At 44.3% G+C, this 12,937-nt stretch overlaps 1 long non-coding RNA gene across 1 annotated transcript; it reads right to left on the minus strand.

The window, feature by feature from the left end:
* Positions 1-1,694: 1,694 nt before the first annotated feature.
* On the minus strand, positions 1,695-5,044 carry LOC118144330 (uncharacterized). The gene is made up of 3 exons (XR_004729053.3): positions 4,814-5,044; positions 4,250-4,335; positions 1,695-3,262 (listed from the first exon to the last, which is right to left on the minus strand). It is a non-coding gene; the product is annotated as an uncharacterized LOC118144330 (long non-coding RNA).
* Positions 5,045-12,937: the final 7,893 nt, after the last annotated feature.

Consider the following 12,937-nt stretch of genomic DNA (forward strand, 5'->3'; position numbering starts at 1 on the left):
AAAATCTCCTAAAACTAAATACACCCTAACTTAGACTTTAGTTACCCCTCTCTATTGTCCCAACACCGATGTGTACTTGCGTTCATTAATACACGACTTGGAATGTTCACAGCATCCCAATTCATAACAGCGGCAGACCCGAAACTCTTCGAGTGCCCATCAATATTACAGAATAAAGTGTGTGGTACAGTCTTTCTCTCTCAGTCTTGCTTTCTTAAGTTTCAGTTACCTATGGTCAACCTGGGTCTGAAAATAGGTGAATATAATCACAATAAGATATTTTGAGGAAAAGGAGAAACCACAGAATTCACTTAACTTTGATGACAGTATACTATTAACTTGTTCTATTTTATTATTGGCTATTGTTGCTAACATCTTACTGTGCCTAATTTCTAAATTAATATTGTCTTTGGTATATATGTATAGAAAAAATAGCATACGGGCCGGGCGTGGTGGCTCACGCCTGTAATCCCAGCACTTTGGGAGGCCGAGGCGGGTGGATCACGAGGTCAAGAGATCGAGATCATCCTGGTCAACATGGTGAAACCCCGTCTCTATTAAAAATACAAAAAATTAGCTGGGCATGGTGGCGCGTGCCTGTAATCCCAGCTACTCAGGAGGCTGAGGCAGGAGAATTGCCTGAACCCAGGAGGTGGAGGTTGCGGTGAGCTGAGATCGCGCCATTGCGCTCCAGCCTGGGTAACAACAACGAAACTCGGTCTCAAAGAAAAGAAAAAATAATATACATAGGGTTTGGTATTACTGTGGTTTCAGGGATCCCTTGGGGGCCTTGGGATGTATTCCCTAATGGAAAAGGGAGGACTACCGTATCTTCACATGGTGGAATATTACAGCGCATTGATAATGAGCAAAGGATAATGGTATGAAAGAATATGGACTAATCTCACATAGAGGGGAAGAAACCAGACAAAAGAGTGCCTACTACTTGCCAGATAATGTGATAAGTAAATTACACAAATTACCCAATTTATTCCTTACCACAACACCCTCAGTTACTATATTTGTTTCATTTTACAGATGAGGACACTGAGGCTCAGGGAGGTTAGGTCTCTTGTCTATGTCCATAGCTAGTAAGCTTGTAGAGCTGGGAGACTTGGAGTTGCATCAATGTCCTGCCCCTTTCCACTGAGGTCCTCATCCCAGGGCTGGGAGGCATTTCCAAACTCTCGGGAAAGTCCCCACTTGTTTGTCTAAAGTGCGAAGAGAGACTTTACTGTCCCAGGGTTCAGAGGATAAATGGGATTATCTATGTGAAAGGGCCCATTTGTTTTTGGCTAAAGAACAGTGTTGTTTCCAACAGCCAGGAGAGAAAATTCTGTTCCCCTGGTGTCATTCTTTCTCTGGTTTCTCTGTGCTTTCTAATATTCTGGAGAGAAATCCAGACTTGAACATGGAGTGATTTGATGTCTGATCTTTTCATTCAGGATGGGTGGGTGCAGTTGTGATGCACGGTTTTTCATTAGTGAGCTGTGGGTACTGAAGACTTGTGTGGTTCCAGAGGAGCGTCTCGAGAGTGGTAGCACATTTCCCTCATTCATTGCTTATTCTTGTTTTATGGCCTCCAGACCTCGAATCTAGCACTGTTCAACAGACACATAACATGACCCACAAATGGAAAGCACATGTGTAATTCTAAAATTTTTAATAATCCATGTTAAAAAAGACAACGCTAATTTTAATAATGTATTTTATTTTACTTGGTCCACTCAAAATGTTATTTTGATATGGAATCAATATATAAACAGATTAGCATGGAGATATTTTATATTCTCTTTTTCTTAATCTTTAAAGAACATTTTACAGTTTATAGCACATCTCAGTTGAGACTTTCAAGTGGTCAATTACCGCATGGCGGTAGTGGCTACTGAACAGGGAAGCTCTAGTGTAATGAATTTCATGCAATTCCCTAGATAAGGTCCTTTAACCTACACCTAGAGGTAACATTTATGGTACATCTGGTGCATGCCAGGTAGGATGCCCAGCACTTTACATGCCTTCTCTCATAACTAAGAAGTAAGTATTAGTGCCTTCTTTATTTTACCTACGAGGAAACTGAGACACAGGCCAAGACAAGTGCAAGGTCACAGAGCTTGTAAATGACAGAGTCAGAATTTGCACCCAGGCCATCTGGCATTCCACCTCAAGCATATAACCGTAAGGCTTGCCAAGTACATTTTCACTGTAATATTAAAGTTGGTGCAAAAGTATTTGCAGGTTTTTGCCATTACTGGCAAAACCTGCTGGCAAAAACTGCAAACGATTTTGCACCAGCCTAATAGAACAACATATAGGACTTCTTTGTAAGACTTATATAAATATTATTCAGAAGTTTCGATTATTTCAAGAATCCAGTTCCTAGTTTATCAAATAGCATTTTGGCAACAAGGCATCTTTCTCCTAAGACCACTTATCCCAGTCACTGGAAGGAGAATATATTTTAACACATACTGCAGGACACAATCAAGGCAAAAATCTCAGGTTCAGGCCCCTAGGGTCACCTGGCACATTCTAATGAAATACTAAATGGAGCAAGGTGCAGGTATACCCTCATTGATACAACAGACCCGGTGCTGAAATTAGGGTGACGAATCCTCAGTTTTCCCAGAATGGAGTTTTCCCTGGCATGGGACTTTCAGTGCTAAAGGTCCCAGACAAACCAGGACAAGTTGGCTTCCCTACCTGAAATGGTGCAGGTGGGTGAGGGCCTTGCAGAAGACATTGGACCTGTTCACCAGCCCACCAGAGCACTACGCAGGGGAACTGATTCTTTTCCATTCTGGATTGTTTTCTTCTTGGCCGGACCCTGAACACGTCAGCCTTCTGTTCAAATATTGGCCTTTGTTCATGTGACTGCCTGTTACTATTAGGTCGGTACCATCCAGTGGACCCCTCGTCTGTCTCATCTCACTGACTGTAGCTCCTCTGACCTCTTCTCTCTTACTGCAGCAAGGGAATCTTTAAAAATGCAAACGTATCAGGCGCAGTGTAATCCCAGTACTTTGTAAGGCTGAGGCAGGTGGATCATGAGGTCAGGAGTTTGAGACCAGCCTGATCAACATGGTGAAATCCTGTCTCTACTAAAAATATAAAAAATTAGCCAGGCGTGGTGGCATGCATCTGTAGTTCCAGCTACTCAGGAGGCTGAGGCAGGAGAATGGCTTGTATCTGGGAAGCAGAGGTTGCAGTGAGCTGAGATCACACCATTGCACTCCAGCCTGGGCAACAGAGCAAGACTCCATCTCTAAATAATAAAAAAAAAAAAATAAGCAAACACATTTGATCAATGGACCCCCTCAAGTGCCTGGGGCTAAAAATCTTTCAATGGTTCCCCAGATAAACAGCAAGCATCAGCTGGGCGCAGTGGCTCACGACTGTGATCCCAACACTTTGGGAGGCTGAGGCAGGTGGATCATGAGGTCAAGAGACTGAGACCAGCCTGGCCATGGTGAAACCCCATCTCTACTAAAAATACAAAAATTAGCCATGCATGGTGGCACACACCTGTGGTCCCAGCTACTCCTCAGGAAGCTGAGGCAGAAGAATCGCTTGAACTCAGGAGGTGGAGGTTGCAGTGACCCTAGATTGTGCCACTGCGCTCCAGCCTGGCAACAGAGCAAGACTCTGTCTCAAACAACAACAAAACCAAAAAGAGCAAGCCCCTGAACAAGTCCCACAGGACAAGGCTTAGCTCCTGTCTTGCTTCTGGAACTTTGTCTTATGCTATGTCCCCTCTGCTTGCTCTGCTCCAGCCCCAGTGGCTCTTGCTCTGGCCTCAGACGTGTTCTTCTCCCTTCATCCACAGAACCTTTGCTCGTGCTCTTCCTAACGCCTGGAATATTCTTCCTGTTTCTTTCCTGATGCCTGTTTATCCTTCAGATCTCTGCTCACAAGTGGCTTCCTTGGGGAAGGCTTCCCTGACTTCCCAGTCCACTTAACAGCCACCTCACATGCTCCCCACCTCCCTTCATAGTTCACAAGTTCACGTGTGTGTGTGTGTGTGTCTGATTCATTCTCATCTCTGCCAATAGAGTGTAAACTTCTTGAGGGAGTAGCTGTGCCTCTTTTGCTTAACCTTGTATTTCCAGCACCTAGCACCAGGCTTTGCACAAAGTAGATGTTCAATAAGCATTTGTTATTGGAATAAATGATTTATAGTAAGTGTTCAGTGTACATTTGGATTTTTTTTGGAGTGGGGCAAAAACATTGCTAATAATAGAAAGTTACCAACCTCATTTTGTTGGATTAGTAATGAATTTTCTCCAAGCTCAGCACTGTATCTTGATCATCAGGAGAAACGTTCTCTGATTTTGAGGGCTTAGAGGGTGGGAGGAAAAGTCATTAGAATAGCAATTTTAAAATGTTATTATTATTACTTGAGACAAGGTCTCGCTCTGTTGTTCAGGCTGGAGTGCAGTGGATGGTCACAGCTCTCTGCCGCCTCAACCTTCTGGGCTGAAGTGATTCTCCTTCCTCAGCTGACTGAAGAGCTGGGACTACAGGCACCTGCCACCATGCCAGTTTATTTTTTTAAAGTTTTAGTAGACAAGGTCTTGCTTGCTCAGGCAGGTCTTAAACCCTTGAGCTCAAGCAACCCTCCCACCTTAGCCTCGCAAAGTGCTGGGATTACAGACGTGAACCACCACGTCTGGTTCTTTTAAAACATTATTAAGGGCAAGAAACAACCACAACAAACTCATCCGCCGTCTCCATTATTTAACAAAAGAAACACCATTTTAATATCTAAAGAGTAGGAAGGCTAGAACTTCAGAAAAAAAACAAAAACAAAACTTACCCTGGCCAGGCAGAGATAGTTGGTATCTTTGCATTTTTGCAGTGACGACTTCTGATACTAGTTTATGGATTCGAATCTTGTCTCCATGACTTCCTAGCTGTGTGACGTTGGATAATCAACTTCCCCTCTCAGCACCTCTCTGCCTCCTTCTTGGAGTTGTTGTTAGAATAAAATGATTGGACGTTCGTGGAGCACTTCGTGTCTGACTCCATAAATCACAGTGGTTAATGCAACACAGCAATAGCACCATCGTTACTAACCAGAGACAACAGCGCCACTTAGTGGTTCTTTGCCCCAGTTACAGACAAGCTGAGCCCGCGGAGCAATAATGAGGCATCTACAGGCGGTGAATGGGAAACGTTGTATCATGGCCAAAGCTGAGACCAGAGCAGAGAGAAAAACCATAAATATTCATGGAAACATTCAGGGTTCAGGCACGTCCGTCTCCCTGAGAATAAAGTTCGTTTCTGGGAAGCTACTGTCCAAGCTGTCAGCCCCATAAGAGGGAGAAAAAACAAAATCTCTCTTCCTGGGCCCCCCACCAGCTGCGGAGCTGCTTTGCTGGCGTGGGGGAGCTCTGTCTATTCACAGTGGCTGGCAGGGCAATGGGGTTTTGGCGCCGTCCCCCTGGGGGTGGGTGCTGAAAAGGTGGTGGCTATCAGCCAGAGCCCTCCCTGCCTCTTGCTTTCCTTCGAGGTTTGAAGAATAAAAAAGGAATGTGGGAGTGTTTTTGTGCTGGTCAAAAACAGCAACAAATATAAGCTCTGTGCAATCCCTGATAAGGGTTTTGCACGGATAGAGCTATTAACCATTGGAAATAACACTTTGTCCCCAGAAAAGCAGTAGCGGGAGAGTCGATGAGACCTGAAAGCAGACGTGAGCTCTCTTTTTACCTTCATTCCCCAGTGTGAGAGATGAACAGGGATTTTTCTTTCCTGTCTCTGCTGGCAGGCTTTTCTGCCTGTGGTTGGGAAGGAACCTCAGTAAAGGGCAGAGAAGATTGGCTCTGGAGGTAGCTGGCTGGCATCCAGACCCTGGTTCTGTAACTGTGCTGTGTGACCTGAAGCAAGTCACTGTCTCCTTGACCCTATTTCTGTATCTGCTGGCGATGATCATAGTGTATCCCTCAGTTTGATTTGATGAGATGGTTTGATGTTGAGTGGCCTAATCATTCTACAAGCTTGGATGCCTGTAGGGGCCAGGTAGATGTCATGAATGAGAGAAGTGGATCAGAGGCAGGGCAGTAGGGACTGGTGGGGACTGTAGTAAACCAGGCAGCACAAGCCCTATGTAACGGGTGCAGCTGGGCAGCATCTTCTGACCCAGGCACTCTGGCATTTGATCCAGGGCATTACAGCCAGCCTCAGAATCTTAAGGTCTGTTTCTATGTTCAAGAGTCTCTTGGTGGGCTTTGGTATTGTTGGGCTCAGCTGAACTAAGAGACTAGATTTGGTCAGTAGTGAGTATGGCAGAAAGAAATGTGAGCTCAGTGCTGCCAGGTGTTTTAAATGAAGCAGGAAATCAGTAACATTTCTTTAAAGAGATAGGGTCTTGCTCTCTCACCTAGGCTGGAGTTCAGTGGTGTGATCATAGCTCACTGCAGCCTGGAACTCCTGGGCTGAAGTGATCCTCCTGCCTCAGCCTCCTGAGTAGCTGGCACTATAGGCAGGCACCACCATACCTGGCTAATTTTTTATTTTTTATTTTTTTGTAGAGGTGAGGGTCTTGCATGCCTGGCCTCAAGCAATCTTCCTGCCTTGGCTTCCCAAAGTGCTGGGATTACAGGATAAGCCACCACATCCAGCTAAACACTTAAAAATTAATACACAACAATCCAGACAGAAAACCTGCGCCAGCTGTGTAATCTTGGGCAAGTCCCTTAACATCTCTGAGTTTCTGTTTCTTCAGGAGTAACAGGATGCATCTAGCTCTTGATCTTAGCAATTCACATTTAACTTTTACATTTATGTGATGAAGTAGTGTTACTATTACCTCTCATTTCACAGATGAGAAAACAGAGGCACAGGAAAGCTAAGTAACTTGCCCAGGACCCTAGAGCTAGTGACAGGGCTGACGTGAGGCTTTAGAAGGAGATAATGCATGCAAAGTGCTCAGTGCATATTAATGACTGCTGTGCGGTCATCAGGTCATTATTACTGTTATTAATAACTGAAATGGTTCAAGGCCAGTTCTCACACTTAGTTCAATGGTTGAAAGAAACTGCAGGACTTCAATATGTCAGACAAAGATGATGGCTTTAAATTATGTGGTAGGTACTTTGGTAGGTGGCTCTGGGCCATTTTAATAGCTCCTTTCCACAGAGGCATTGGACAGCCTTGCCATTGGGTTTCCTGGGACAATAATTAGATTTAGGCCCCTGGTGAAGTCAATAGATTCTCATCTCGGGATGACCAAGCTGATCATGACCAGTAATTTACAGCTTGAGTTGTTCTGAAATCAATATGAATTTGCTTTTCATTGAGAGGGCTGTAAAACATGGGTGACAGGCAGCCCCCAAAAGCAATTGACATGGGAGTGGAGAGCTAGCAGAGCCTGGAGAGAGGCCAGACAATTTAGAGGGAGATAAAGTGAAGGGTAGAGGAGGCTGACCTCTGTCCAGTGGGCTGTGGTCACAGCCAGCCAGAGTTCCCACTGGGACCTGCTCAGGACAGTCTTGGTGAGAGAGTAGATTTGATTGACAGTGAGGTGTGGTGGAAAGGGAGTAAGTTTTGGAGTCAGGTAGAACTGGATTTGTTTTTCAGCTGTGCAATTTTCTATGCTGGGGTGTTGGGCTCAGTTCTTCAAGGCTTGATTTTTCTAATTAGCAATAAGCAAATAACTGAACCTGTTGCACAGATGCAGGTGAAATAAAGCTGTGTTTGCAAAGTGCTTATTCTACTGCATGTGAGGCTGTGGCTGTTGAATGCACTTGCTAAAAGGAAAGGACTGCAGAGTCGGGTGGACCTGGGGAAACATTCTGCTTCTTTTACCTACTAGCTGAATAAACTTGGGTAAGTCATTCTACCATTTTGAGCTTCAGTTTCCTTATATTGGAATAGCAATAGGAACGTCTATCCAGGATGGTTGTTATAATTAAATTAGATTAGATGATGCACATAAAATTATGTTAGCAAACTGCATGAATATAGTGTGAACTCAACAAGAAGAGGGCATCAATTTTGTCAATTTGATTCTCATCCATCCCAAACGGGGCACAGAGGAAGCTCTCTGTTAACATCAGCTCAATTGCATGATAAATTGATGAGTTTTTAACATCCTTAACTTGGGTAATTTGAGGAGAGTTTAATAAAAAAATTAATGACACCAAAACATATTTAATAAAACAGCCACTAAAATTGCACATACCTAGTCTACTTACACATATGTGGATAGGGCTCTGGAAAACCAAGATACATGCTGACTGCCAGGGATATACCAGTGGGCAGCCATTGCCACTGTGGAGCCGATAAGAGCATTGTTCCAGCACTTTCTTTCTGAACCACTGCAATGCCTCCCAGTAGAATAGGAAGAATGAACATGCCCACCTGATTTGTTGTGGGCTTGACCATATGACTTGCCTGAGTCAGTCGAATATAAAGTAGGAAGTGATTGGAGCAGAGGCTAGAAATATGCTTGCATGGCTTGGCTCGCCCTCTTGTGCTTCTGTCCTTTGCCATGAGAAGAACGTGCTCCTTGTATCTGACGGTCTCAGAATGAGGAGACCCGTGGAGCAGATCTGAAGTCAGCTGGTAGCCTGAAGAAGATCAGCTGAACCCAATAGCACCAAAGACCTACAAATCCTTGAGCAAAGAAATAAATGCTGGCTCCTGTAGCCACTGAAATTTTGAGGTTGTAATGCCATTAAAACTAATACCTGCCCCAGATTAGAATGGGTTCAGGGAGGTGAAGTTACTGGATTGGGTTGCCTGAGAGGCGCTATGGCTTTCAAGGGGGGAAGTAAACAGCTCACCCACACTCCCTTCCCTCCCTTCTATCTCCTCCTCGTGCTTCCCATTGCCTGAACTCAACTAGAAATAGAGAGGAAGGGAGTCAATGATAGAACCACTGAAAACCAGCTCCCCGGGGCACAGCATGTGGTAGAGAAGGATGGAGAGTGGATGTGGAAGGGCAAATGGGAATTATCCTGTATTAGTCTGTTCTTGCATTGCTGTAAAGAAATACCTGATTCTAGGTAATTTATAAAGCAATTTATTATCATTTAATTGGCTCATGATTCCGTAGGCTGTACAGGAATCATGGTGGCATCTGCTTCTGGGGAGACCCTGGGAAACAATCATGAGAAAGGTGAAGGGAAGCAGGCATGTCTTACATTGCCTGAGCAGGAGGAAGAGGGAGAGGGGGCCAGTGCCACACACTTTTACACAACCAGATCTCGCGAGAACTCAGTCATTATCAAGAGAACAGCACCGAGCAGATGGTGCTGACTCATTCATGAGAACTCTGCCCCATGATCCAGCCACCTCATACTTGGTCCTGCCTCCAACTCTGGGGATTACAATTTGACATGAGATTTAGGTGGGGACACAGATCCAAACTGTATCATACCCAGTGCAATTAAGGGGGAAGGAGGGTATGTGGAACTCTCATATTAACAAGTTACTGTGCTAAGACCTTTGCCCAGGGGCTCCATCTACGGCCCTTTGAGTATCTTCTTCTTCCCAATTTTTTCCTTGGCCTCCTGGATTACCCTTGTTCTGTTTGGTCACCAGGAACATTCTTTGGGATGTGAAGCTCAGTGGAGTTAGCCGGGAGGGCTTCCTTCAATAACCCCATTATTTCAGAATTTTCGCCTTCCTTAATCCATCAGTCACACAGGAAGTGTTTCCAAAATTGTCATGGCTGAGAGATAGATTTGGGGAATATTTTCTTCTGTCTGTTCCCATTACTTTTTCCTCCTGTTGACTCCAAACATCTTTAGCAAAACCATATGTTCTAGGGTATCATTCACAGGAGTCCCAGCTCCTTCCTGTGCACTCCAATTTTTTTTGCTATCAAAAACAATTTGGCTTTGACAGGAGCAGTTTAGCACAAAAGTGCAGATAAAGAGTTTTGAAATCAGATGTAAGTTATAAAGGCCAACTTATCTTTGTAGCAGCTGGGCGACCTGAAAAGAGGTCATAGCAGCTGGGTGACTTGACAAGAGGACCTAATCTAACTCCTGAGCCAGGAGAGATCATTTCAGCACCAGATCCTAGAGCCACTTATGAGAATTAAATGGGATATCCATGAATGCCCTTAGCACAGTACTTTGTTAATGCTTAATAAACTCATTACTCTACACTTCCTAAGTGAGGTCAGGGGTAAGAATGACTCTAGAATGGGGTGGCACTGAGTGCTCTAGCTGATGCCCCAGCACTCAGCTACCCACTCTGGGTATCAGGTGGGCCATGCACAGTTCTTCTGTCAGTGGCATTCCATTAGCTCTTGGAAAAGCAAAATTCTTCTTTCCGGGCAGGTAGAAGCTGAGGCATCTCTCAGTCTTCCAGGGCTATGGGCTGTATTGGGAAGAGGATTTCTCTTAGAAGCAGCCTGCTGGTGGTCCCTCTTCTGGTACCATCCACCTATTAAGCAGCCATTCATTTCACTCCATTCTAGAGAAACAAGTATTTGCCAAACCCTGTAATATCCTGAGATCTGTGAATTCTTAATCTAAATATAGATTTATATGTCTCAATTCAACGGTGAATTTGAGCCAGCCTGACTCTTATAGATAAGTGATATGTACAATATGAGATGATTGCAGAAGAAAAGTAGAGATGATTCTAGGAAGCTATTCAAATGTGAGAGAAGCCATTATCTGTTTCCACTGTCACCTACCTCACTCCCCACCCTATCAGCCAACAATCTAGCCACTCATTCAACTCTCCCCCACCACTGTCCCCATTTCTCACCTACTATCCACCCATCCATCATCCATTGATACCTCCATCCACCCCATTCCCCTTCAAGTCCATATACCCACCTACCCATCCATCCATCTATCCATCCATTCATCTACCCATCCATCCATCCATCCATCCATTTACCCACCCACCCATCAAGTATGAAACCTCTATTCCATTCAGTCCTCTACCTGCTCCATCTACCACCTTCCCATTCACTGCCCACCACCCAATCTCACAGCCACCCATGCATCCATTGCACATTTATCTATCCATTCACTCACTACTCACCCACCCAATCTATCACCCCATGTCATCCATCTATCCACTAACCACCCATCCTAGACCCAATCCCATCTATTCACCACCCACCAACCATCCCCTATGCAGGCACCCATCCTATCCACTCAGATGTCCAAACATTCACCACCCACCCACCCACTCCATCCATCCATTTAGCAAATATTTATTAATTACCCACTCTGTGCCAGAGATTGTGCTATGGACCTGGTACACACCTACCTAAGAAATGACTTTTTTTCCCCAAGAACTTCTATACCCAGTGTGAATGAGATACACCCTGAAATAAAAAAGACAAAATAAAATGCAGCTGGGTTTTAATAAGACATGACAAGCCAGAAGCAGCATCTTGTAGTGATTATGCACATATGTTTTGAAGCCAGACCTGTTCGACTTTAATTTGAGCTGTGCCACTTGCTAGATGGATTTCCTCATATCACAACACTTCGTTAAACCTGTTTCCCCACCTACTAAGCAAGAATAATTGCATTTACTTCAGAAGATCATGGTGAACCCTAAGGAAGTTCATGTTAAGTAAGTTAACACACTGTGAGAAGGGGCCATTAGCAAGGAACAGTGGATGTCCTCTGCCGACCTACAGCGTCCCAGCTGACAACTGACAAGACAATGGGAACCTCGGTCCTAAACTGCCGAGAACTGAACCCTTCCAGGAAACATGTGGAGTTGGAAGGGAACCCTGGGCTCAGAATAGAGCCTGCTATCACTTCAATTGCAGTGTTGTGGGACCTTGAGAAGACGACCCAGCGAAGTTACACCTAGACTTCTGACTCATGGAAACTGTGAGAAGATAATTGTGTGTTGTTTTAAGCCTCTTAGTTTGAAATAGTTTGTTATGTGGTAATAGATAACTAACACATGGAGTAACTTGCCGAAGGCTGCATAACTTCTCAGTGACAGAACCTGGATTCAGAACAAGAGCCAACCACCACACCTCCTGAAAGATAACCAGCCAGAGGGGTTACAAAGCTAAAGATGTTTTGATTAGCACTCAATTGACCAGAAAATTAATTAATCAGAGTCTGTACTTCCTTGGACCTTAAGATTAGTCAGGGATTTTCTGGATTTGAAATCAAGTTTTCATGGCAATGGCACCAAATCCCGTGGCTGCTCTGTTGCTGCTGTACAAGTGCAGCAACTGTAGAGTTGCGGGGAGGAAGTTCCACTTTGGATGTGATGCAAAGGTCTGATTCAGAACACCTAAAGGTTTCTATTTTGAAAACGTGACGACAGTTGCTTATTAAGAAGTAGCCATCTGGTTTCATGCCTCTGCTGTATTCCTCCCCATTGGACCACATGGGCTGAAGAAATTAGATCTGTGGACACAAAACTTACCCCTTTTAAATACAGAGAATGATTCTGTGGGGTCAGTGGTTTACCAATCAGACAGCCACAACCACCACTACTACCAAAATGACAACAGCAGCTCACAGTCATTCAGAGCTTTTCTGAGCCTGATGCAGAGCCCAGCTGTGAGATCTGTGGGTTACCTAGGCAGCCTCATAATTTGGCACCTTTGTGTCATTATGTTTTAATATTTATTCATCATCTATTTATTGGGTGTCAGGAAAACTAAATTTCTATCAATAAAATTTTATGGTTTTTTTTCTAACTCCAAAGGTGGATCAGACGTTTCACTCACAGTAGGAATGAAGAAAAAGACATGTTTACTCATTCACACCCTAGAGCCAGCATGGAATCAATGACCTGAAAACATTGGGCAACACGTTTCTCCCTTGTCTGTCTTACCTCCTCTCACTTCAGTTTTCCTTTGTAGCTTTTTAGGAGACATATTAAAGGGATCAACATTTAGATCATGAAATAAATCTCCTTTCTAGCAGAGAGCTCTGGGGGCTGCACAAGGGCAGTGCTAAATTCTCACAGACCAGAGTCGATGCCAGTG

This window comes from Callithrix jacchus, chromosome 9 (assembly GCF_049354715.1).
Source record: "Callithrix jacchus isolate 240 chromosome 9, calJac240_pri, whole genome shotgun sequence".
Taxonomy (NCBI): Eukaryota; Metazoa; Chordata; class Mammalia; order Primates; family Cebidae; genus Callithrix; species Callithrix jacchus.